The sequence below is a fragment of the Eptatretus burgeri genome, chromosome 17 (genome assembly GCF_056783735.1).
Source record: "Eptatretus burgeri isolate ZD-2024b chromosome 17, Ebu_testis_v1, whole genome shotgun sequence".
Lineage (NCBI taxonomy): Eukaryota > Metazoa > Chordata > Myxini > Myxiniformes > Myxinidae > Eptatretus > Eptatretus burgeri.
The window spans coordinates 49242835-49269575 of NC_140977.1; the positions used below are offsets into that span (position 1 = coordinate 49242835).

The 26741-nt window shown below is 42.4% G+C and overlaps 1 long non-coding RNA gene across 1 annotated transcript; it reads left to right on the forward strand.

Annotated features, from left to right (window-relative positions):
* The first annotated feature begins 311 nt into the window (after window positions 1-311).
* LOC147010049 (uncharacterized) lies at window positions 312-26741 on the forward strand. The gene is made up of 4 exons (XR_015052717.1): window positions 312-699; window positions 19525-19581; window positions 23472-23579; window positions 25516-26741. It is a non-coding gene; the product is annotated as an uncharacterized LOC147010049 (long non-coding RNA).

Here is a 26741-nt window from a genome sequence, read left to right on the forward strand (position 1 = left end):
AATGAAACAATGGTAACTTGGGTGTGAATGATGGAATTCCTGCAAGATTTGATGAATTAATTAACTGTGAGATATTATCATTGCAAATACCTCATGATGATTGATCTGTGATAGTGATCTTTCTTAAATGTCAGACATCCCAGAGCCAGGACAAGGACGTTCGGCAAGCTGCGCACTTAACAAAATGGAAATGCTTTTGGGGGAAATTGCGGGCAGGGCTGGTGCTCTTTGAACACGCGGCCATTGCGGGCCTTGTCAAGAGGGAATACCAGTCCGCTGCCTGCCGGGATCAAGCTTTCTGTACATAAGCGGACAGAAAAGCATGTCTGTTGTCTTTATATGAGCCTCTATCTGTCAAGATAAATTCATTGGATTTAATTTGAAAAGAATTTTATTTCATTGTCACAATGACGAACCATAAAAGCCGTTTAAGCGAGATTGGAAGACTAAAATACAAATTGCATACATAATATATAGATTTCTGCTCATGCTGTTCAATTCGCAACCAGGTGACGCATTAACGGATATCCGCCCCTTCGGATGGACGAGAATCGGACGTCCAGTCTAATAGCGTTGGTTTGCGAGCGTTTGGGTTCTCGCGATGTCCTTGGGAGACGGTTGGCGGGTTATCGCAGGCATGAGGTATGATCTCGGGCGAGCTCTCTCAAGCGCCAAAGAGACCGGTGATCCAAGCTTGAGGTGAATACTATGGTGTCTCGGGTTGTACGATGTGTTGTGGTCGAATGGCAGCTCAGCTGCCGGGAGAGCTATCATTTCTTGAAGCGCGACTGTGTCGCTGATGCGGTGTCCCTCTACCGGTGCATGCACTGGAGCTGGTACTCATTTCGCCGACCTCGGGAGGGATGACAGGCTGAGTCAACTCCCTGGTGTATTAATTGAGTGGCCGACGGGGCTTGAACTCAGGACCCGGGCAGCCCAAGCCGCCACCCGAACCACCGAAACAACACGAGGCTACGAGTTAAGTTTACCTTCAAGCAAGTAAATTACCTGAGTTAGAGAATTCCATGAATGAATCGTTGTTGTCACAGTCAAAATTAAAAGATTAATTTTCAGTGAAGCTTTTTATGTTGTTAAAACATTCGCACTGTTCTGAAAATATATCACACAACTGATAGGTGCTCGTTTCTTCATTTGTAAATTATAATCGCTGCGAGAGGAGATTGTAAGCAGCCGCTAACAACACACATGGCCGTCATGAACAGCACAAAGGTAAAATTAACGCGTCTTCCGTGGAGTCGCGTCTCTAAATTTAGTGGAGCCTCAGTGTAATGTTTATAAAATCTATAGTAGTGTACAATAATGTCTTCGGCCTTCACATTAACTCACCACTCACCCAGAACAACTTCCAGACCTGCAAGCTCTCTATTCATGGGGGTGCCCTGAACAGAGGTACCATTTAAATAATCTTTTAGGTCGAGCAAATAGTCAATGGAATTCAAGGCAGACTGTGAGCTTGCTCTGCTGGGTGTAATTACTGATTTTGAACACATCACAGACCAGTTTCCATCAGTGAAGCAAGGAGTATTAATTTGTTCATTTAAAGATTAACGTTATTGAAAGGATGGGTGTCATATTGTTTGGACAAAAGCGCAATTTCAAATTGCCAGAGGTATTATTGGAATACTATGTGAATGATTGCAGGGGAAACGTCTTGGTCCTTTTGGGGGTACTGGCTACCGAGAGCGATGAGGTGCCAAAGGCAAGGTTGTAGCTGTGCAGGACCCAAGTAACGTATTGGGGACATGTGTTGAGTGGAACCTTGAGACTATTGTGAGATGAAGGCTTGCAGGCTATTCTGAATGTTCAGAGGTGTTATAAAACAGAGGGAAATAAATGATTTTTTATTTTATATTATTATTATTATTTTTTTTTGGGAGGAATGGCTGGCAGTGGGGGCCATGGGTACCTGATCTGTGTACCAATCTGGCAGCCAGGAGTACTTTACATTGAGGTCCCCATAGCTCAGTTATTTTATTAAATAAAGGTGGATAGATGTCTCCCTTTCCCCTATGTCTGGTGGGAATAGGGTGTATGTGTGCTGTGAGTTGTTTTGTAGTTGGTTTCTTGTATTCACCAACAACAACGACATCCTTTCTGGCTTCCTTCCACCATCGGCCTTTCTGACGCGCATACGTGCCGAGCGCCTGTGGGGGGGGGGGGGGGTTCCATTGACAACCGACGCTACTACCTGGTGCTTGCAGCGGTATCGAGTTGCAGGTTCGAGTCCCGCCGAGCCGAATCGTCAAGGGCCACATGAGGCGGGACGGTCCAAGGAAGCTTCTCACCTCCAGCTCACCTTCCCTCCGAGCTGGGGGTATCAATAAAGACCCGACAGGGTCCATTTATGTTTGGGGGTGTGTGTGTCTGGTGCGGGCCAGTCCTTTTTATGCTCCCCACATCCCTGATTATTATAAGTACAATTCCTCTATTGAGGGTGTGAATTCCCCGGTAGCTTTGCCGCGTGGGTACTTAGGTATATTGAAGTTTGGCAATTAACCCTACCCCACACGGTCGAATTATTGGCGATTCATGGTCCTGTAAGAGACCTGTGCCTTCCAGATTTATCCGAGGGCCACGACCCAAATTCCGGTGTGTTCGGTGGAACCGACTCTACTGCTCCCTCTAGCGGTGGTGCTCGCTGCCAATACTCAGCCCCCCACAACAATAAAGTCTCAAAAGGAAATACTTTAGCCGATTTTGCAGCAAAACCAAAAGAAATAGCAAAGTGCTAATAAAGAGAAAATGAGGAAAGGGCGCCGACTACTGACGACAGTGCAGCACTACAGGAGGCAGCTGAGAAAATTGAAAGAGCCAAGTGGGAGAAAAATAGATTGCTTTTATAATACAGAAACAAAACTTTGGTTCTCAAGTAAGGGTAAAGTGGTTGCCCAAATGGTGTTTGCTCATTTGGCTCACAAAGGTGAGCTGCACGAGCAAAAGGAGGGTGATGTAGAAGTAGGTGCTGAGAACATGCTACACCCAAGGATTTGCAGCGGTGGGAGAAAATCGAAAATTTAGAAAATCGAAAATTTTAATAGAAGATATGTGTATTATCAAATGTAGAAGGTGTGCTGCTTTTCTTGGTTGTTGGTTGCATCATTGGTTGGGGCATAGCTGTGCCGCTGGTGCGGTGCCTCTAGTTACGGGCTGAGTCAGCCCTCTGGGGTTGGTTCAGCAGTAAATGGGATTTGAATAGGGGACTCGAGGATCCCAAACCACCACTCCAAGATTGAAGGATTGAAGGAGAATGTTGCATCTGGATTCCGGACCCTACTAATATAACCAACCGGGCAGTAGTCCAGATGAGAGAAGTTCAGAGGGCCCTCACTAACGGGCGAATGGATCGCGAGGAGGGTTAATGGTGGAGATCCATAATCCAGGGCTGGGGAGGTTGGTTGAAATGTTGTGAAGCCTCACCCCTCGTTCAGGCCGTTATAATAATTACACACGGAGAAAGACACCCAGGACCTCCATATGGGATCACAACCAGACCCCAGGGACCTGGAACGAGGCTTCCAATACCCCCACCATATAAGAACGGATGACTAACCCATGCTTTTGTCTTATAGCGCAAGCTGCGACTCCTGCACTGGAGGAGCTTAAACCACACCTTGAGTGTTCACATTGCTGGTCGCTTACACTTTATTACATTTTCATATTGTTGCAGTTAGTGTTTTGTCGAATTACCTAAACAATACTTTGAATGAGGGAAATTTGTGTAATACAGTTTGATGTGATAAATGCGATAGTAATTAGGGATGAAGATGGTAGGTGATGGCCCAGGCCACCAGTAGTCAGGGACTTCCCATTTGGGGGTTTACGGCATTCGCAAATCCCATTTGGCAGCAGCGGGAGCCGAGGGATGGTCAACTCAGCCGCCAAATGAAGGCTCGCCTATTCGGTGAGCCTGGGAGAGGGTGAAGAATGGTCAAATGTGACCAAGGAGGGAATGTGAGAAGTGTTATTATCCCACCCCCCGGAGGGAGGGAGCGGGATATTATAATCCTCTGGTTTGTTTGTCTGTTTGTTTGTCTGTCTGTCTGCTAGCAACTTTACGGCAAAACGGCTTTCGCAAACACTATCAAATTTAATCCACAGGTGGGCAATGAACCTTGGACGACCCCATTAACTTTTGGGTCCAATTGGATCAAAGGTCAAGGTCACGAAAAGATCAAAATCGTTTTTCGCTCATAACTTCGTCAAAAATGATGTGATTTACTTCAAACTAAGCTTTTAGTGAACCTTATTCTATTTGTCACTAATAATCATACCCATTCCTAGAGTGAAAAATGCATATTTGTGAAGATCGGTGGGGTCTGAAGTTTTGGGGGTCAAGGTCATCGGTCAAAATTACAAATTTTCCATTAAAACTAAAACATGGTGACGAAAATACAACTTTACGGGAAAACGGCTGGCTCAAACACTGTCAAATTGTACCACAGGTGGGAAATGAACCTCAGATGACCCCATTAACTTTTGGGTCCAATTAGGTCAAGGTCAAGGTCAGGTCACGAAAAGGTCAAAATCATTTTAGGGTCATAACTTTGTCAAAAATGGTTTAATTGACTTCAAACTAAGACTAAAATATTCCTTATAATCAACATTCACGTTAAGGATACACTAAATTTAAATTTGATCTCCAAAATAACTTTATGCCTTAAATAGGTGGGATTTGTTGTGCCTGACACCACTTCTTTATGGTCACATTTGAGCCACAGTCAATACATATTGTTACGAATTCGCGCCCGCCAGTGTGCGATCGGCCGATTTCGACTAATAGCGACCGCGTCGCCCACCGGACGGACAATTCAGTCATGACCCTCCTGGAACTATTGCCAGAAACCAGTCACGGGTGGGGGTTTAACCTCACCACAGCCCAGTCTCCCCGTGCGAAATAGGGTCACTCGCCGGATGTTGATATACCGAAGTACTTGCGCGGCTAACCTACTGAGGGGCCGTACCTCAACGCAGGTCGGCTTGGGACACGAACCGCTTAAGCGGTCCGTTCCGTTCTCAACGATAACCGAGCGGGTATTTTCGCCGACCTCGCCGGATCCGATTCTCTTAAACGGGTGTTTAAAACCCACTAATCATTCCACGATGCAAGATGGCATTTCCAATGGGGGGAAGAGGACGCAACGAACGGGATACATTTCACACAAGGACATTTATTACTTACACACACATCACAAGCAAGGCAGTCATGCAATGTACAGGCGAGAAGCAAGAGGCCGCAAAAGAATGATGTAAAACCAGGACGGCCTGCCACGCTGTATCGAACTATTTCATTCCTTATGTTATATATAAAGGTGCTTATCACAATAATAACAAGATTTTTACATTTCAAATATTAAGTATGCTTTTTAATCGTTTTTCAACTGAAAAGCATAAATTGAATATTTTAACATTAGTGTACTCATTTACTTCACCACACGCGCTGTATTGAAGGATTTCACTTGTTGACCTCCACCATCTTCGAAGATGGATGGAGGTTACTGTTTTCACCCCTTTCTGTTTGTTTGTTTATTTGTTTGTGAACAGTATTACGGAAAAACTCCTCGACGGATTTCGTCGAAACTTGGTGGGGGGGTGGGGGGGGGTTAGGTATGGTCCAAGGATCATGCCATTAAATTTTGGACTTGGTCCCCCCACCCCCCCAAAAAAAAAATTGTTAGAGAATTTTTTTTGCATTTCTACATGTTTTAAGTGATTTCCAACCCCCCCCAAAAAAAATTGTTACCCCCCCCCCAAAAAAAAATTTAGAGAAAAAAAATTTTTTTTTCTGCATTTCTACATGTTTTAAGTGATTTCCCACCCCCTCCCCCAAAAATTTGTTCGAGAAAAAAATGTTTTTTTTTGCATTTCTACATGTTTTGAGTGATTTCAAACCCCCTGCCCCCCCCCCCCCCAAAATGTTGGAAAAAAGAACTATAACTGTCAGCACTGTTGACATCATATTTAATGAATAAGATATAAGGTTCACTTGAGTGACCCAGCAGTATTGGCGGCGGAGGTTTTGCACTCTCCCGAGTGCTCCCCCTCTAGTTGGTCATTGAATTTAACCACCAATTATTTTTGAGGTCAAATTTGTTTTACGGATTTTGTGAGTATTGTGTTCTGCACGACATCTTGTTCGTTTGTTTGTCTGTGAACCAAATATCAAAAAACCCTGAGGACGGATTCGGACTAAATTTTTTTCGTTCGGTTTGGTGTGTGATAAGGACGAATTGATTGGATTTTGGTGAAGATACAGATCCGGACATGGATGCTGGAATTTTTTGAGTTGAAACTTCACCATTGAAAGATATGGCCAAAATGATATGCAGCACGATATCTCAAAAAAGTAATCGACTGATTCTGACAAAACTTGGTGGACCATTTGGGTGTGTGACAAGGAGGAATTGGTTAGATGTTGGTGAAGATCCGGATCCGCTAATTTTTTTTTTAGTTTTTTGTTTATGTGATTCCTCACAATTGAGAGATGGGCCAAAAACGAGACGTAGCATATTTCAAAAGGTTGTGGATGGATTATGACAAACCTTGGTGGATGAGTTGGGTAAGTGGAGAGAACAAGCCGATTAGATTTTGGTTAAGGTACGGATACAGATCCATCCTATCAGTGGGATACAAAACACAAACTGTTCAGCCTGGCTGAGGTATGCACTCTGCCGAGTACTGTTGTCGCTTTCTTTGAAATTGTTTTTCTCCGCAACCGCTTGAGTGATTGATACAAAACTTTCAACATAGGAGTACTGATCCATGGAGAATTGTTTCACAAAGTCACATGATGATTGGATGGAAAATGTGCTGGCATTCCAAAAAGTCTTTTCTGTAGGCAATGGTTTTAGTGTGTTTCACGTATCAGGAATGAAAGGCCTCGGCCGAACAATAATTATTAATTTCATTTTCCGACAATCAGTGAAAATTTAATCAACTTTCTTTCCATGAGATTGTAATGGAATTGGTGATCATTGCATAAAGAATGTAATATTACTTCATTGTGTCTCAAGTTATTCATGAATAGCAGTGTTTTATTATGCACAGCATGTACAGCAGTGTTTTATTTTATTGAGCAATTGGTTCACTCTGTCTGTCTGTCTATGTCTTCAGATGTCAGGCTATAATTGAGGAACTCATTAATTTTAATTGAATGTTGTATTTTGAACACTGTAGAATGCAAATGGGAAACTGAATCGGAACAAGAGGGTGCAGTTTAGCAGTACTTTATCTTTGAAATTGACAAGTTGTGCCAATTCGGAGTTCGGAGTATGGGACCGAACGGTGGGCGAACCTGCCTCCCTCTCCTGCTCGCATCTTGGCGCCAGAACTGGCTCCCTGGCGGCTGTGAGCGGACTTGGGCCTACACCAGGAGGTCGACACCAGACGAGCGCAACGCCAGCTCGTCCGGCGCCAATCCAGTGACTGTTGCGTCGACACCACGGGCAAGCTTGACCACCAGCTACTGTGTGTGTGTGTGTGTGTGTGTGTGTGTGTGTGTGTGTGTGTGTGTGTGTGTGTGTGTGTGTGTGTGTGTGTGTGTGTGTGTGTGTGTGTGTGTGTGTGTGTGTACCTGGCGCCTTCGAGGGTTTGAGATTTGTACATCCATTGGAATTGTTGTTTTCCCCACGCCCGAACCCACACCACCATCCCGTCGAATCGCCCCGGATCCCTCCTCTTGCCGAGTCTTATTATTATTTCTGGTTTGAGAAATAAACATTATTAACTCAGTGAAAAGCGACTCGTGCCACCTTCCTCGGCCCGTTTGCTGGAGAGCGATTAAAACCGCCATCTTTGGGTAATAAAAAATAAACCGCCTCCATCGTTTCGGCTCATTCTACGTTGGCGGGACTGTTAAAGTCCCGTGGACGTCACATTGGTGTCAGGAGTGGGATGTTCGAACCCCTCTAAATTATATTTGGTATTGGGAGAATATACCAGGATTAAAATCTCGCCACGAATTGGAATATAAAATTACTACAGAAAAGCGTGCGAGCGCGGGAAAATTTTGGCGGGATTTTTCAAATTAAATTTAATTGGAGGCAAACGGGACTTTTGCACCATGGCGGATGTGCAGATGTTTGAGGAGGAAGGCCACGTGTCTGGGGAAGAAGGGAGAGACGGGGGTAGGATCGGAACCTCCCCCATTCCGAGCGTGGACCGTGCTTCATTGCCTGTAATGGAGCCGGCAGCGCCGGAAACCGGTGCGATGTCGATCCAGACGATGTTGGAAAGTTTAATGAGTGCAATTACAGCACAGAGGGCAGAAATGACGGCACAGGAGGCCGAAATGACAGATCAGTTGGGTGCACGGATTGATTTAATGAGGGATGAATTGGGGGAAAAGATGGAGAAAATGAAAACTGAAATGCAGGATTGTGGATGTTAAATTGGGGGAAATACAAAGTAAATTCGAGGATAGATTGGAGGAAACAAAGGTAGAAATTACATTGGAGGGGGAAAATATACGGAAAAAATTGGTAGATAAAATTGATGCAACGAACATTCGGGTTGATAAAGTGGATGAAGGCCTGGAACGTCATCGTGCCTGTGTGGATGCTCGTATGCAGCTGCAAGTAGAAGAGTGGGGAGAGCTGAGCAAGCAAGGGATGAATTTGGCGGAGGAGGTAAAAGGATTGGAGGCTCGTTTGGACGAACAAGATAAAATTATGAGCCAAGATGAAGACTTGGATAAAAGCCTGGTAGAGCCGTCTTTTGTAAGTAGAGTGTCCGGGTTGGTTGAGGAGCAGCTACAAACTCGCGACGGAGCCTTGGAGGAGGTTGTGCGGGCCCAGAAGATCCTGCGGGAAGAGGTGAATCGGTCCATTCAACGTTTGGAACAGGAGGCAAAATTGACCCATGAGACCCTCACCACAAAACATCTTTGGCCACAGGGGGCTCCGAAATTGGATACGCAGCCACAAGGGTGTTTGATCCCTGGGCTGGATTCGGACAAGGGAGAAACTGGGAAGCGGGCCACCGGAAAAGTGATCCCCCTGGTAAATTTTGACGGGTCAGGGTGCCTTGAAGCTTTTCTGATGCAATGTGAGTGTATTTCCTGACTAAACGGGTGGAATGAGCGGGAACGTACAGGGAATTTGGGAGCAACGTTGCGGGGACCAGCCGCAGATGTGTTAAATGTGATCGCGGAGGGATGTTGACCAGCTCCCACATTTGCGAGGCGTTGAGCCGTCGGTTTGGGTTTGCAGCAAACTGTGATCTGGTGCGGGCCCAGCTCCAGCACCGCAGATTAAAGTCGGGCGAGACAGTGCAGGAGCTGGCACAGGACATTTACCAATCAGTCAGGATCGCGTATCGGGACCTAACAGTGGAGGCATGGGACAGACTGGCACTAGAGAAATTTTTAGCTGCTCTTCCTGACCCTGAGGTCCGAGCGCTAGTGGAGCTACAGGATCCACCCACCGTGCACCGAGCGGCCGAGTGCGCGGCCAGGCTGGCCTCGTGGAGGCGGCCGGGTCGGGTGCCCGAGAGGCCATCGGTGACGATCCGACAGGCGGAGATTCGGGATCAGGGAGGGGGGCTGGGAGAAATTGGCATTACCCAAATGTTTCAGGAAATTTGCCAGAAACTGTCAAGTTTGATAAAGGGTAATTCGGCAGTAGGTGCGCCACAACGGCAGGGACAAGCTCAGCCAATAGAGCAATTCGATTATGGTCGAGGGGGTCCGGAACCGGAAGAGACATTACACAGATACCCACGGGGACCTTTTATGGGGAGTTGTTTCTGGTGCGGGCGAAGAGGACACGTGCAACGATATTGCCGGTACCCGGCGATGGAGGGACCCTCCAATAGACTTTTAGACTCGGAGAGGATGAATCCTCCTGCTGAACCGCCAGGTCTATCCGAGGTGCCCTTTCATAGGTCGAGTTCGGAGATCACTGTCGGGGGTCGGGGAGACTAGATCGGGCTGAGCATTTCGGGCCGTGCTCGGCTGGTGAGATTGTGGCGAAGTGCCCTCCTTTGGTGAAAATAGTGATTGTGGGAAAATTGGCATGGGTTTGTAAGTTCTGCTGGGTTTTAGAGTGACAATAGGGACAGTGGGTAATTGGTAACAAAGCAGGCACGAGTGGCTGTCCAATGGCTGGTGCGTGGATCGGGTGAGAAGTGCTGTGTGAGTTGTTTCAAGTTAAGAAGTGAAATGTATGGTGCACACATTTATTTTTTATTGGACATGGTGTGGTAACAGGGAAGGTCATGGTCGGTGAAGTGTTAGAAATGCAGGTGTCACATGTAAGGCCGATGGGGTGGGGGGAGTCATGTGGGTTTTATGGGTGGGGATGATGGGTTTGTCCGCAGGGATTGCTGAGGCTCACGGTGAGTGGGAATTGCGACCCCCTTCAACGAGATTCACCCCTGGTGGCTAACGGTGACAGTGTCTGGAGGCAACTGGGAGAGGGTCTGGTTGGGCGACCAAGGCGGGTAGGACCTTGGCGACCCAGGAAGGCCAGAGGAGCCAGTGAGACCCCTTCCAGTGTGTTGTACGGGGTTAGAGCTGATGGCTACCAGGGGGGTGGGAATCAAAGGGAGCGGGGCGGAGAAACGTCTGGGTTGGACTAAAGCTTACCTGTGGGCATGGTTGCACCTGAGATGCCCCCATCATCTTGTGGTAACCCACCCCATGGCCATGACGGGATTCAGCCTGCATCATTAAAATGGGGACCATGACCGAGAAATGTGATGATGACCATGGTGTGAGTGTTGTGAAGATGTGTGAGTCCCACTCGATCCCACACAACTTGACATGTGCAGCAAGGGCATCATGTCCGCATAATTTTGGGGTCAAGCAAATTTGAAAATTGGCTCCCCAGGTAACGCTGGGTCTATTAGCATCCACTGGGGGACGCGGTCACGTCTAAATATCCCGTGAATAGTGTCGTTAAGGCTTAGAGTAGGAATGTAAAGTATAAGTGTTGTGTTTTTGTGGAACCTTTTGTTTCCCCTCCCCAGATCACTGGAAGAGCGTTGGACAAGAGCGATGACCCAGAGGATGGAGTGCAACTTCGCTCAGTGCTCTCATGTGATAAAATAAAAAAATTAAAAAATGAATGATTGTTTAGGCGAGGATAAGGCCATAAGGGGTAGTACATTAAGCAGGATAGTTAAGTTAGCTGCGGCTCGCTGCCCATTGTCCATCCTACTTTATTTCGTTAGGTTAAATAGGTGTGAGTCAGTTAGTGTTAAGGCTGGTACGGTAGCGCCTGTGATATACCTTGCAGGAGCTGCGGTACCAGAGGAGGGGGCAGTGTTACATCTGAGGGGGGGGGTATGCATTAAAAGGGTAATTAGGATGTTAAATTAGGTATGCCATGCTGTTCGAGTTGTCCCAGGATCTCGATGTAATAAGTAGCAATTCAGTGGTGATAAGTTGTCTAGTAAATGTCCATTTCTTTAAGGGGGAAATGATAATTGTCACGTAATTAGATAAGGAGACGGGTTAGGGTAAGTGTGTATGCGTAAACCCTTTTAGTATTCCCTGTAGGCTTGCCTTGACGTAACAGGACAGTGCTGCGGATGGCTCCGCCCCGTGATCATGATTGGTGGAAGGCGACGGCAGAGGGCCAATAAAAGGGCTCGATTGGAAGTGACGAGGACTCGAGTATAAAAAGGTTCTGTTCGGGAAAAGAAGGAGAGGAAGAGTCATAAAAAGAAAGCGTCTGGTCGAGGCTGTTGGTCTCGGAGCGTGCTCTCTCATTGCGCTGGTTCGTTCCTCGATTCGTCGTGTCTCGTGGCCTTGCTGTGCCTCACCTCGGTTGTTTCTGGAGTTCTGCTGGCTCGGAGTACGGGACCGAACGGCGGGCGGACCTGCCTCCCTCTCCTGCTCGCATCCTGGCGCCAGAACTGGCTCCCTGGCGGCTGTGAGCGGACTTGGGCCTACACCAGGAGGTCGACACCAGACGAGCGCAACGCCAGCTCGTCCGGCGCCAATCCAGTGACTGTTGAGTCGACACCACGGGAAAGCCTGACCATCAGCTACGTTGTGTGTGTGTGTGTGTGTGTACCTACCTGGCACCTAAGAGGGTTTGAGATTTGTACATCCATTGGAATTGTTGTTTTCCCCACGCCCGAACATACACCACCATCCCGTCGAATTGCCCCGGATCCCTCCTCTTGCCGAGTCTTATTATTATTTCTGGTTAGAGAAATAAACATTATTAACTCGGTGAAAAGCGACTCGTGCCACCTTCCTCGGCCCGTTTGCTGGAGAGCGATTAAAACCGCCATCTTTGGGTTATAAAAAATAAACCGCCTCCATCGTTTCGGCTCATTCTACGTTGGCGGGACTGTTCAAGTCCCGTGGACGTCACGATATATACATATTTTTTTTTTAATTTCTTTACTCCATCTGCCTGTCTGGCAGTCAAACAAAATTGAAAATCATTCTAAACAGGGAACTTACTGTTTTTCAGGATGTCACGAATAACTAATGTATCGTGTTAAATAAGGTGGTGTAAAAGGCGGTGAACCTCTGAAAAGTTTTTATTTTTATTTGACAGCCTTATTTTATTTCAATATGCGACGTTCAAAATGACGTAATCCACCCCAAATTGCTGAGTGAGCATGTGCAGAAACCCCTCGTAACAATGTTCATTGGGACGGCCTGGACGTGTGTCAAGTGTCTCAGATAAAGATTGTAGCGTGAAACGGCTCACAAAGCATTTAAAGACGCCAAAAATACTTCGTAAAATTCCTGAGAGGAAGGGTTGTGCCAACAAAAGATTGGGAGAACTTTCTGATGAACTTGGCCAAAAAATTATTTTGCAGCCTGTATTGCAAAAGCTCCCGATGATATGCCCCCGTGAAAGGCGTGAAGGTTCATAGACAGGCGCATTATACTCAAATCTTCAAGCTTCTCAACACCGATGGAAAGGTCATATCAGGGACTTGGCAATGGTCAGGGAAAGTTTTAAAAATTATATTATTTACTATTAATCATGTTTGGGAGCGGGGGAAGTGGGGGTGAGAATGGGAGTTGTGTGGGCTGTGGGTGTGCCATTATACCGTCAGACCCCACTATTTTCTGAAAAATGCTTTGTTTCAATGGAAAAGGCGGGGGGAGGAGGGATAGGTTTCTGGTGCTTCATGATTCATGATGGAAAATCAAAAATCCTGTGAAAAACCACAAATATGCCTGAGAAAAAAAAACTGCGAAAACGCAATGCACAGTGCTGTGAATGTTGAAGCAGGTTGCATATTATAAACCGTGAATATGTGGGGTCTACGAATGGCGAATCGGCGAACAGCAGTGTGGAAGTAAAATACCTAATCCCATCTTGTGAAATGTGAACATGGATATATAAGGTGATAGAAAGCTCTGTGGATCGCAAAGCATTGGTGTTTCTGAATTGATTATGCTGAAACAATTTTTTTTCATATTGGGATAAGTGCTCTTTGTTCACAAATTACAGACTCATTTTTCTTTATTTGCTTTCAAATGCTTTTAAACAACATGGAGGTATGAAGTCTGTTGTCAAGCATTGGCTAAAGTCACTTTCTCACCATATAAGGAATGGTTCACCAGAAAACATCATGAGTAAAGGCACTGACAAAGTTGAGACAATGATTTAATATGCCTGAAGCATAAAACATGCTTAATAGGTCTCTGACAAAAAGAAATTCCAAACTCGTTATGTTTTTAGAGTGGACTGCCTGCAGTTTGTGAGTTACAATGTTTACTTGACAAACCACGAGTGAGTCGGATAGAATCTTTGTTCAAATATACTGTGGGCTTGTTAGTTCCATATAACTGCAACACATCTTTTAAAACTTAGGATCATTGATTAATATATTGTTTGCCTTTCTCAATGTTGAGAAAGTGCTTTCCTGAATCCACTAGTAAATGCTCAACACCACCACTGTACTACTCAAAGCGAACATTTCAAACCAGATGATTTTCAAACCATATGGCAAAAATAATAATGAATGTATAATCCCCATACTGGCCCAAGCACATCTGGGCTTGGTGAAAGATCTCGTTCTTTGTCCATGCTAAGTTAAAATGAAATATGTACCTCTATTTTATGTTTGATGCTCTGATACTTTAAAATATACTTGATCGTGGATCTTTGCATCATGATGGTTGTTTTATAAATCAATAGATAAAGTGTGTTAGTTAACTGGGTAACAATATAATATTTTCTTTATTTCACTTGGTTGGCAAGTTAAATTATATAAAGCTACTTTGGTTGGCACCAGTGAGATGCAGGAATGCTTAATTCTAATAACAAATTTGCTTTGTCATAAATCTCTATGAATCAGATGAACACAGGGCATTGTTATGTTGAAATGAAGTATACATTATATAATAGTCGTGAAGGGGTAGGACGGCGAAGCAATGCAAGTATCTGATAAGGCTTGAAAGTACTCGAGGATAAGTATTTGAAACGGTCATGCCCGCATTCTTGAAAATGTTCTGTTTAAGTCTCTTTTCAGAACGTGATTGGTCAATTCGCTTACATGTGATTAGATCACCCACCCCATTTCTGTTCACTCTAAAAGAAACTCTATTTGGAACTTCAAGCCAGAAAGCAATCACATTGCCTTAATTGTCTTTCTCCATGATCATGTATTAAATAAATGATTCAACCTGTATTGTGACCGGAGTTACTTGAGTAAGGTTTCAAGTTTTCCACCACGGCAGGGTCCGACAGTATGTAATTTGTTTGGTAGCAGGGCCAGAAGATAAATTATACAATATTTTTGCAGATATTGGTGAAAGGAGAAGCATCTGTTTGTGTCCATGTTATATCCACCGCCTCTGCTTGATAATTGTATTAACATGAAATGGTATGAACTCAACACCTCTCATCCATGGATATTTCTTGTATTCATATACTGTATTTCCTGAGTTCGATTTGTATTCAGGAGCAGAACAATTATGGTTAACCATTTTGAAATTGCCACTCTTTCATATAAATGCTGATAATTATGTTTAAAGGACTATTTGAATCACAGATTTCGCACTAGTAATGGCTAGTGAAAAGTGCCCTGCGAGCCCAACCAATTCAATGTAAACACATACAGAGTGCATATGCAAAAGGCCTCATTTAGCATTCATAAGTCATTCAAAAGTCATATATTGAATTATATACTTGAACACTAAAGAACACAGATCGCCTTCTTGGCACTTTCAAAAACCTTCCGTTTTGCAGTACGGTACTTGGACATTTTACGTTATCTTTTAAATTAAATTTAAATTAAATTTAAATTAAATTAAATTTAAATTTAAATTAAATTTAAATTAAATTTTCCGCTCGCAGACCTTTCCCATGTCCTTTTTTCTCAAGATTGTGTGGGGTAAGGTGTTTGATAAACTGTTTGTTTGTTTTTTTTTAAACATTTTTTGGTACTGTTACCCTTTCAGCTATCCAGCTGAGCCGTAATTACCCCTCCTTAAAATCACTATTTGATTGATGGACTATTTGGACTATTTGATTGATTGACTATTTGATGGTAAGTATGTGCTGAATGATATTATGATTGACCATAGGTGGACGTGTGGTCAAATCTTCCATCTGGATGTTCATTCATTTTGCAATGGATAGTCCTTCGGGCTGTATGCTGTCTGTCGGGAAAGCTACAAAAATCTTTTCTTTGGTTTTCGAAGCACAAACCATGCAATGTCCCGATCTCTTTTAGCTTCCACCACAATTGTAACGGTCGACTCTCGGCTCGCTCAACTGGTGCGGTCTGCCCCAAGCCGTCTAACTGTTTCCCTGAACACTGCTGCTGTCTTGCGCTCCCCCCCAGCTCTTCTCAACTCCACTCATGCACTCTCCTCCACCCCCCCCCCCTTCATGTCTGTAGCTTTTGACTGCGTGGGACGGCTTCTGACTGCGTGGGACGGCTTCTGACTTCTTACTGCATGGGATTGCTTCTGCAGCCAGAACCAGCCCGGGGACGTTTATATTCCCTGGGCTTGTCCTTTACCTTCACACACAGTCACTGAAGTGCCATGTTTGCCTTCTGTCTGGGGGTTGCTGATTTACAGGGCTGCACAATTCATTAGCAAAGTGAACACATATGACAGATTACAAAGGGAAACATTTTAAAGGATGAGTAGGGAAGGATGATTGGGGCTTAGACACATTACGGAAGGGAGGGAGCACTTTTAATTTATTTCGAACACACTTCGACACATGTCCTATCATTATACACAGAGACCAGGCACTTGTGCTCGACGTTTGTTTATGAAAGAACTACTCTATGTTACACCCTTTGTACTTGATGGCCATCCCTGCAACAACATCATCATTAAATGGACATTTATCCTCACTTTGGATCAGATTTGCTCCAGCAGCATTGTCAACCTTCGATGTGCCATAAGAAGAGTGTCGTCGTGTTGAATGAATTACTGAAATATCCCGAAAAGTCCCAAAATGCAGAGTTACCACTCCAAGGGGGTAATTACCCCCAGGTTAAATACTCCTGATGTCGGAGTTCGGGTAACGGACATTCGCTCAACTAGGGTTTGTTCCCACAAGCCAATCAGTTACGAGTAAAGGATGGGACGAAGAGAGCGGTTCTTCGCGGCTCAGGCTGGAAGGATGAACATTTGGTGGTTACTTCTAATTATTTGGCTGAAGTGAAAAGAAAAAAATATTTTATGTTCGAGCTACAAGCTTGTTCTCGCTAAACGTCATTTTGCTACCAGGAAAAGTTTTTGAAGGTAACCAGGTGCTATATTTGATTCAGGTGTACATTATTTCATTCACCAGATCCCCCTCCCCACTGTCTCCACTGGAAGTTTGGGCGTGGGGGGGGGATTGGGCTGATTAAAAAATCCAATCTGCTCCCCTGGCTGCTTCAAACTCGCTGGGATTTTAGGCGATTCACCTGATAGGTGGATTGGTTCAACAGATACTGAGTGTGGTGTGGAGAGACTGTGTCAGGGGACATTGGCAGTTGAGACATTGAGAGAGTTGTGATTCAGAGAGTTATAAAGAGATTGCGAGATATAGATAGTTTGGCAGTGGTATAGTCGAGGAACTACAACTTGTCAGGGAAAGGAGTCATGTCCAGATTTCGGAATTGGTTCATTTGTTTTTGTTCGTAATTGGAAAGTTTTCTGTAAGGCTCACTTGGATGGATTTGAGAGTAGTAGAGTAGCGGCTGAAACACAAATCCTATCCAGGTTCCTCCTGATGACTCCATTGCAGTATTTGGTCTTCCATTTGATTGGTAACTGCGGATTCAGTTGCTCGCTCAGTCCTGCATGAGATTCCAACAGGTGGCTTTGGTTCTGCAACGGTTCCATCACTTCATGAATCCAAGGTTAGAATTCTCTTTTTGTCATGCTGCAGATGCTCTCAACGCTCTAATATTAACCCATTTCCCAAACTGCTGGTGGTGTCCACAGGGCTCCATCACTGTTTCTATAAAATCTGACTGGCATTGAGGCGGTTTGTGTGTCCTAAACACCTTCAGGGTTCATGTACCTTTGTCTATTGAGTCGCTCTATGTTACCGACACCCCTGGGGTGCATACACTGTGCCAAATGCTCGTCATCTAATGCAACGGTTCTTCCTGTGGCTGAAAATGGTCATCTCTCCTTTGACGTACTCTTCTCATGTCCTGCTTTCAACACCCTTTCGGCAGGATGTTATAATATCCTGATTTTCATTCTTTTAATTCTTCTACCCCATTTGATTTTATTTCTTCCCCCTTGTCTTTAAGCCCTCACTTTACTGTAGCCTTGTAATCAATTATTATTTTTCATTTTTAAAAATTTATTTATTATCCTGTGTGTTTCAGGTTTTGTCCTTCATGACCTTTCATAAATTATTTGTTTATATTCAAAATGGTAGTGTTGTGGAATTTATTTGTTAATGTTTTATTTGTTTTATCACTTTTAATTAACCGTTTAACCGACTCGATGCAAATCCTATTATTCAAATGAAAGACACCGATTAATTCACTACCACAACGTGAAAGTACATCACATCAGAGTTTTATTATACTTGATACTTGGCTAGTACCAAGGAGTACAACCCACTTGTGATGCTATACATCTACAGATGTTTGCACTCAAACAAGATTACAATTTCTGGTACTTATAATGCTTTGCTGGGATAGTGGAGGGGGCTGTTAAACCTTAAACAAAGAACTCCAACTGCAATACGTGTCTTCTCGGTGAAAAGCAAATGATGTAATCATAACAAAAATTACTGTCATCAACCAGGTCACTTTGTTCCATAGCAAGACATTCCTTTTTATCAACATTTAGGGCAAGAGACTCTTGGCTAAAGGGAAGCATCACTGACAGCCAATTCGACTTATAGCATAAAATTAAATTTATAAAACACCAGCCATGATTACAATTTAGAGTACATTAATATAATTATTTTCTTCCACAATTCCCCCCTTTTTCCTTATAAGGAAAATTTCGAATAATTATATTACACATGATCACCAAAACCCATTCCTGGAGGAGAAAAAATACATTACACAAGTTCAATCAAAATGGCAGCGATTGCTCATATCAGAAGAATGCTGGATAACGACCATTTCAATAGTGTCTCAGCCAGGTGAGTGAGTTTCCATTTAATTTATGGCCTGTTCATCAGCATGTGTCACACATTGAAAAGACATGCTACCTGCAGTCAGAAGATAAACAGGTCAGGGTGTAGCTAGAGCACGAAGCACTCCTTGAGCTGAAGAGAAGGTAGATCTTGGCAAGTACGAGCTTGAGCCTAACACTGGGTTGAAGGAGATTGCATTGAAGCAACCACAGCAAGTTCACGATGTATTTGCAGCGCAGCAATCTGCGAGTGTGGTTGAGGACATTCCTCCATGTTTGCCTGGCCTGCCTGGCATCACAGAACGGCGATGTTAGGACTTTGTTTACACATGTGGTTTGACTTGTCCAACCTTCTCAGTGGGTTTTATTTTTTTTATTTTTTTTTCACATTGCTCATCTTATCTCCTCAGGAAGGGAGTAGTTTCATGATCACGTGTTGAATGCCCAATCACCCAAATCTGGGTTCTCTCCATCGTCCAATCTTTCGGTGGAAGTTCTTTCCAAAGCTTCACGAGACGAAATCGTACATTGCCTGGTTCAACTGCTCTCAACACTCCGAAACAAACAAAATCAAGGTTAACATCGATTAAACATGCCATCAGTAAACGTCATGAGCTCATGTATTTCAACAAGACTGAGAAGGTTCCTGCAGAAGTGTTCAACTTGCATTATATGTTATATCAATATTTTATCCCTTTCCTTATTATTTCCCTAAATGACAACTAAAATATACAGAAATCTTAGTTGTATGTACATTCAAAACATTCATCTCATTTGCTATTTCCATTTAATTTTCTTCCACAGTAGTAATCATTTGATCCTGTGATCCAATTTATTTAACTCAAAAGTAAACATTTTATGAGGTTCGAGAATGGTTTTCTGCTCGACGTAATGTCATTTTAGCATTTATTTAAGTGTTTGCATAGTGTGATGTTCTTTTGTTTAAAGTGGGTTTTGTTTCTCTGCAGATCCTATAGTGGTGATGAAGGTGGAACCTGAAGTTTCAGGTGGTTCTCCCTCACAAGGTAAGAATCCATAATAACATTGTGCTAGTTTAAGGTAACGAAACTGGATGATGGGATTGAGTGTTTTTTGTCTTGAGTATGGGGTCCAGCAAATTACTTTTGTCATTGTCTGCCTTGTTTGCCTTGACTTGCTTTTCATGGCATTTCCAGAAATACTGGGACAGCAACTCTGAAACTTATAACGAACTGTCCCAACCTGCAGTATGGAAATTTTTTGTCATTGCAAAGCAGTGTGTGATTCCAGATTGTGCAGGAGTTATTTTATCTCAATTGTGACCGTGACTTTGATTGATCTCTAACTTTGGTGACTTACTGCCAGAGGTTCACAACATTTCCATCATATTGGGCCTTCCAAGTCAACTTTGGTGAATGTGCTCAGCATATGGATCAGAACACGTCATTTCAAGGTTCAAAATTATGTAGGTCATCCAAGGTTGTTGACAGGTCCTGCCAAAAGACCCTTGAAACGAGGAATGGTACGATATTATGCCTGTTATCAAATGGCAGTGATAGTGTTCAAGACCTTGCTTCCAAAAGTGGAAGATTTTGTGGTTTGATATTAACCATGCAAATTCTGGTTTTGTCCCAATACTTTAATAATGTCATAGTATGTTTACACTCGCTGAAGGAGAGAGTATTGCATTTGGGTCCGTTTGTTTGTTTGTTTGTTTGCTTGTCCGCACAGAACTTTCGTGTTTTTCTCCGCAACCGCTTGTCTGATTGAGACAAATTTTCACCATTGGTACGACGACTCATATAGAACGTTTGAATGATAATTATGACGTTATAGGTCACGTGGTGTGGCAGCCATATTGGAAAAACGGAAAAAAACTTTGGATCTCTATCTTTGAAACCCGACCAAAGAAAAAAATTGAAAGTTGGCACGTTGCAAGTACTCTTCATTGGGAATGAGTGTGATTTTTTTTTATGACATCGTAGGTGCCATCGTTATGGCGTCATAATTGCACATGAAGAACACTAAATCCAATCAGTATGAAAGTTTTTGAGGGTTATCTGAGGATAAAATGGTCCACAGAAAAAATTTTTGGTGATGTCATCGGTCACGTGATTCAGCAGCCACATTGTTTTGTTTTTTAAACCTTCAAAAATCCTCTTCTCTGAAAAGGCTGAACTGGTCATCACTGCCAGCAATTATAAAGTGGCAGTTCTAATTATGTCTCTTATTAATTACATAAACACCAGTACACAAACACCACACAACACACCACGCAAAAGAAGTCGTGGCGAAGGTCTGCAATCTATGATTACTCTTTTTCTTGTTTTACAAGTGCTTATGGTGAGCTGGAAGTGAAGGTAGAAAAATGATTTTTGATTGTTCTTTACAAGACAAATCGAGGACTACAATTCCTATCCCAAAAAATATTATTCCATTATCATCTCAAACTCCACTAAAAAAGAAGATTACATCATAGGTAAATGCTATAACTGGAACAGACTGGAACACAAATGGGTCAAAAAGCTTTGAAATGAATTATCGACTAGAATAGTACTCGGAAGAGCGCATACCTCTGCCAAGTTGAACAGTTTATGTTTTGTACCCCACGGATAGGGCCGGATCTGGATGCGGACCTGAACCAAAAACCGAACCTGACCCAAATGGAAGGTTGCATGTCCACTCGACTCTGCCTAAGCAGGAGGTTAATTGCCTTCACACATCTCTGAATGAGGCACTAAGGGTGTCCATGGAATGCTGATCGTCTACTCTGTACCAACCAATGAACTTGGCTGTTGATAATCATCTGTGCACATCAAACTGACATACCACCAACACACCCTTACCTTGAGTACCTCCTTCCACCCCCCTTCCCCCATTCACTCCCCCCATTTATTGGGACTAATTCAAGCCTGTACTATCTGTACCGGGTGAGCCTGAGTCATACCAAACTTCACTCTTCTCTTCATCTTCTCATACTCTTGCCTATCTTTCCCATTTGATTGATTACACATCATGTCCTGTGTGTAGCGACAGATGAGATTGTCTTATGTGGGTTCCATAAGTGTTTAGGTAATTACTTTCCTTATGTATCTTTTGAATGTGCTTCCATTGCTTTGATTGTAAATACCTGTCATTGTGCTTGATTTGATGGCAAATTAATGTGCTCCATTTGATTGTGTATAAATGTGTCCTTTATGTGTAATTATAAATTAGTGTGTTGATTAAGTAAATGTGCTTGTTAAGGTTTGAGACATTTCTGACCAGTTCATCTGTCTTTTCTTCCACTGGTCCAGCATAGTCCGCACGTTAGTGTTAGCCTGGAAGTTTTACCCCACATGACTTGCTCTGGTTAGCCAGCGCACACCCACTGTATCGCTCGACAGTAATCTGGTTGCATGGTGAGGGCACAAAACTCGCTTGGTGCAGTCATCCAAAGGTAAGGTAACATGCGAAGTCATGACACCTTGCCAGAATTGGCAGTACCAATCAGTGTTCGTGGTTGCTTAATAACCCACAGGGCCATGGAGTTATTCTCAGCTGTTGGCCTCAGGACTGGGAGTTTGGGACAAAACTTCCCCTCGTGGTGAACCCCGAACCTCGGCCCGGAACAATATTGTAGATCATTACAATAATAGAGTCGGTGATATTGTTAGAATTTACAGATGCAAATCTCATTTTGCAACAGGTTATATTCCAAAGATGTAATAGTGAGCTTTTTAAGATTGTTGCTATTTTGGACACAGTTCCTTGGACTTGTAAATTATGTGATTTGAATGGAGAAGAGATTTTAGGTTCATTTTATTCACAGGATTTACAAAAGACAAAATTCACAATCGTACAAAAAATCCTCGACAGTAAAATGTTCTGAGAATACTATTAAGAGACTTGGTCAAGTCATTCCTTAATTCAATGGGGAAATTTAAAACTTTTTTTAAATGAGAAATCAGTGATGAAATGGGACAAAGTTTTGTTTCACTTTTTATTTTGTCAAATTGGATACAAGTATATCTTTTGCTTTTTAGAAATCAATGGGGAGGATAGGACAGGGGGTGGGGGTGTATTTATTTATTGAATGGCATATTTGTTTGATTAATGAATATTTTTTTCAGTTATGTGATTTTAAAAAAATATATTATTATTATTATTTTTACCTTTTTCAATTGCATATTGTACAATCAATTTTTTTCAATTTAATTATTTCATTTTCAAATATTTTCGATTTTCCCCAATATTTAATTTAACTTCAATTTATTTAATTATTTTCAAAGTTAAAAAAATTTAAATTTATTGTTGATTTAATTTTCATTTTTCCCAATTTCCTTTTTTTTTCCACACAAGTTTTGATTATTTCATATTTTCCAATTTTAATATATTTCATTCATATATATGTATATTTCAATTTGCCTCAGAACTCATTTTCGTACTACGAATACGATTCAAACTCAGGCTACACAGCTGAGAGGTGAATTAGCGTACCTCAAGGACTGAGGCCATCCTGCCAGCCCAAGTCAACCACAAATATCATTTATTTATATTTACGGAATTGAGATGCATGTGAGAGATGCATGAGGAAGGGTCAACAGACTGACAAAGATTTTGCCATCAGACAGTCTGTCCTTGTGCTGCGTACCATAGAAAACTTGAGCAAGCTATATTTCACCACGCCAACTTGGTGTCATTGTTTTTGTGAAGTCTTTCAATTCATACTAACAGTTTTGTATTGATCAAGACTGCTTTGTAAACCCCATGATTGTGCTCCACTCACCAGGATGATGATTGATGAGTGTATGCCCTTCTTCAGATACACTTTAATCCAAATATCTCCACGTCGAGTTGATAAATTGCCATCATTGTTCAGAAACAATGTTGAAATTCTGAATGTGAGATGTATTCAAAATCATTCCGTACTGCCCTAACATTGGATTTTGTGCAGGTAAAACGAGTCCTGTGGAAGACAGAAGTGTCCACGGTAACTCTGCTCCAACTTCAAATGGCGACCAAGTGAAGGAAGAGCTGGGTGAAGATTTCTTCTCCACAGATGGTGAGCATAAATAAACTTGAGTAAAGAAAGACTTTTCCTGAGGATATTCTGTGCCTCGTTCCACCTTGTATGCATTTCTTATGTCCAGGACGTAGGGAGATCATTCCCTTTTCAAAAATACACAGTTTCCTCTCAAAAATCGTTTTCCTTTTGAGAATGACAAAACTAGGTTTTAGAAAGGTGTGAAAGGGTTATTAAGAGTAGTTTTAATTGTATTCTGAGAGGATTTGCTGTGATTTGTGTTAACGATGGTTTAGGAAACATAACCAACATTGCAGTCTCTCAATCGCAGCTGCATGCAAGAGTAGTATGGTTTCTGGTTTGTGAGAGGGTTGTTCAGATACGGGACCATGTAATATAATGGGTACGTGACCCGCTCTTGCAGAGCAATTCTTCCAACTGTTGCCACAAGTATTTCTACTACAAAACCTTTCTTTATGGCCTTGAGTAAATGAACGAATGAAGGAAACAAATGCTTTCCTTTAATGTGCTCATTAAAAAAGAAAAAAACTCATTCACACTGTTTTGTTGAACCACAAGGATTTGTGAATGTCACTGTTCTTGGCAACACGCACACTACGTGCAAAGATCTGCTGGATTCAATTAATCATTCAAATTCTACAAATTGGAAAGTCAAACTGAAATTTGATGACAGTTTCTCCATTGATTTTTCTGTGATACACAGCACAAGGACAGAATGTCTGATAGCAACAGTCTGTTTATTTATTTATTTATTTATTTATTCACATCTGACATGACTGTGGCAGTCAAGGCTGTTGGAGCCCCCGCTCCAGTTATGCTGAAGGCCACCACATAAGCAAAACATCTCCAAAGGGGAAATAACACTGGTCTGCGTCATTTCAGAGGTCTAGGTTTTCTCAACGGTCTTCATATGCTTTTTGCATTCTGAATTATTTCTCATTTCAGTTTCTCATTTCGATCTCAGCTTGGTTCTCATTTCGCTCAATTAGGTAAAGTTTTTGCGATCTCGATTTTAAGGAAAAAAAATAATCAAAATTTTTGTTTTTTTAATTAGCATTTTTAAAATTCAAAATCAGACTTACATTGACAGAAAATGTACAAACTATATATAAAATGATGCACAAGTACCGTTAATGTGAAATTCAACATTAAAAAGACGAAGGAAAACAGCGACAGCTGGAGCGACTGAAGTTGGGTGTTGCCAAAAACAACAATTTATCTATATTTTTCTGAAATTGAAATTAAAGTAATTGAGAAGGCACTTTCTTCCACATTAAGTGTACTTGTGTGTCATTATATGTATAGTTTGTACATTTTCTGTCAATGTAAGTCTGATTTTTGAATAAAAAAAAGCTAATTAAAAAAACAAAAATTTGATTTTTTTTTTTCCTTAAAATTGAGATAGCATAAAAACTTGACTTGATTGAGCGAAATTAGATACATTTCTGAATTCAGCATGCAAAAAACATACAAGGACCGTTGAGAAAACCTCGACCTCTGAAAAAATATTTCAAATGCAGCCCAGTGTAATTAGTTGAATGAAGATGAACATTTACACAGATTTGCATCCTCTAATAGCTTAGCACCATTTTAGTTTTGGAAATCAAGTCCCCGATTTAAATTGCATCCCTCATTGTTCACCGTGGCCAGCTGTTACTAATTATTCAAAGTCAGAGAAACATAATTTTGCAATTACCTTGAAACTTTCCTTATCATTTATCAATTGTCCCATGAATTACGAAGTTTGAAATGGACCACATACGCTGGAGTTTCTTCTTTGTGAAAGTAAATGTTCTGTGTAAAAGACTGGTGATTGGCTTCCAAGTGAATTCTTCATGAAAGTGTAAATTTCCTGAATTTTATTTTCATGCACACTGTTGTGTAGATGCTGTTTGTGCAATCACTGTGACAAATATCTCTTCTTCCTTCTTTTTTTTTTTGGACCACTCTTCAGAGAGATGGACGTCGAACTTCAGGATGTTGTCCAACACCAACAATATTCATCACTTCACCCAGAGTTCTTTACATCAACACAAGAAGAATCATGGCATGTATTGCAAGTGTTATGAACAGAAGAGTCTTCATGCACTGGAATACTTAAAGACTCAAACTTGTGAAAAAATACACATGTGCACCATGTGCGATCAATCATTTAGTTGCTTATCAGTGTATGAAGGACACATCCAGGCGAGAATCGGTTCAAGTGCTGTTTTTGTTTCAAAACATCCCCTTCTATGTCAGCCTATCAGAAACACATGAGGACTCGCAGTGGGGGGAAGGCATGCACGTGTCATGTCTGCAACAAATCATTACTTCTAAAGTCAGACGACCAGGCAGACATGAGGACACATTCTGCAGAAAAGCCCTACAATTGCAATATCTGCAAAAAATCATTTATTCGATCTTCAAACTACCAGAGACACATGAGGACTCACATTGGGGAGAAGCCATATACGTGCAGTGTGTGTAGAAAGTCCTTCACTCGGAAAGGAAGCCTCCGGAAACATGTGAGGATTCATATGGTGGATAAGCCATTTCCTAAGCCATTTCCGTGTCCTGACTGTAGTAAATCGTTTATGGATAATTCTAGCTACCAAATGCACATGAGAATACATACTGGAGAAAAGCCATACAAGTGTAGTATGTGCATTAAATCCTTCATTCAGTTGTCACAATGCCAGGTACATATGAGGATCCACACTGGAGAAAAGCCATACACTTGTAGTGTATGTAATAAATTATTCAGTCTGAAAGGAAACTACCAAGTTCACATGAGGATTCATACTGGTTAGAGGCCATTCAAGAGGCCATAGTGTTTGCCGTAAATAATTTTGTCAGAATTCAGCTCGCCTCTTGCACTTGAGGACCCACACTGAGGAGAAGCCATATAAGTGCAGCTTGTGCAGCAAATCATTCATTGATTGGTCAGCCTGCCAGCTACACATGGAGGTCCACACTGGGGAGACCACAACGGAAACAGAGACTTGAGAAGCAGAGAGACCGACTGAAGATGAAAACGGGTCAAGCAGAACAATTCAAGAAGGAGAAACAGATGTCCAAAGCTCAAGAAAACAATCAGGTAAATACAAAAGAAATACCACATAGAAAACAATGGACCAGAACCATTAGCTGCCCATGATAAGCTCCCAATACGACAGATAGCGGGGGGGGGGGGGGGTA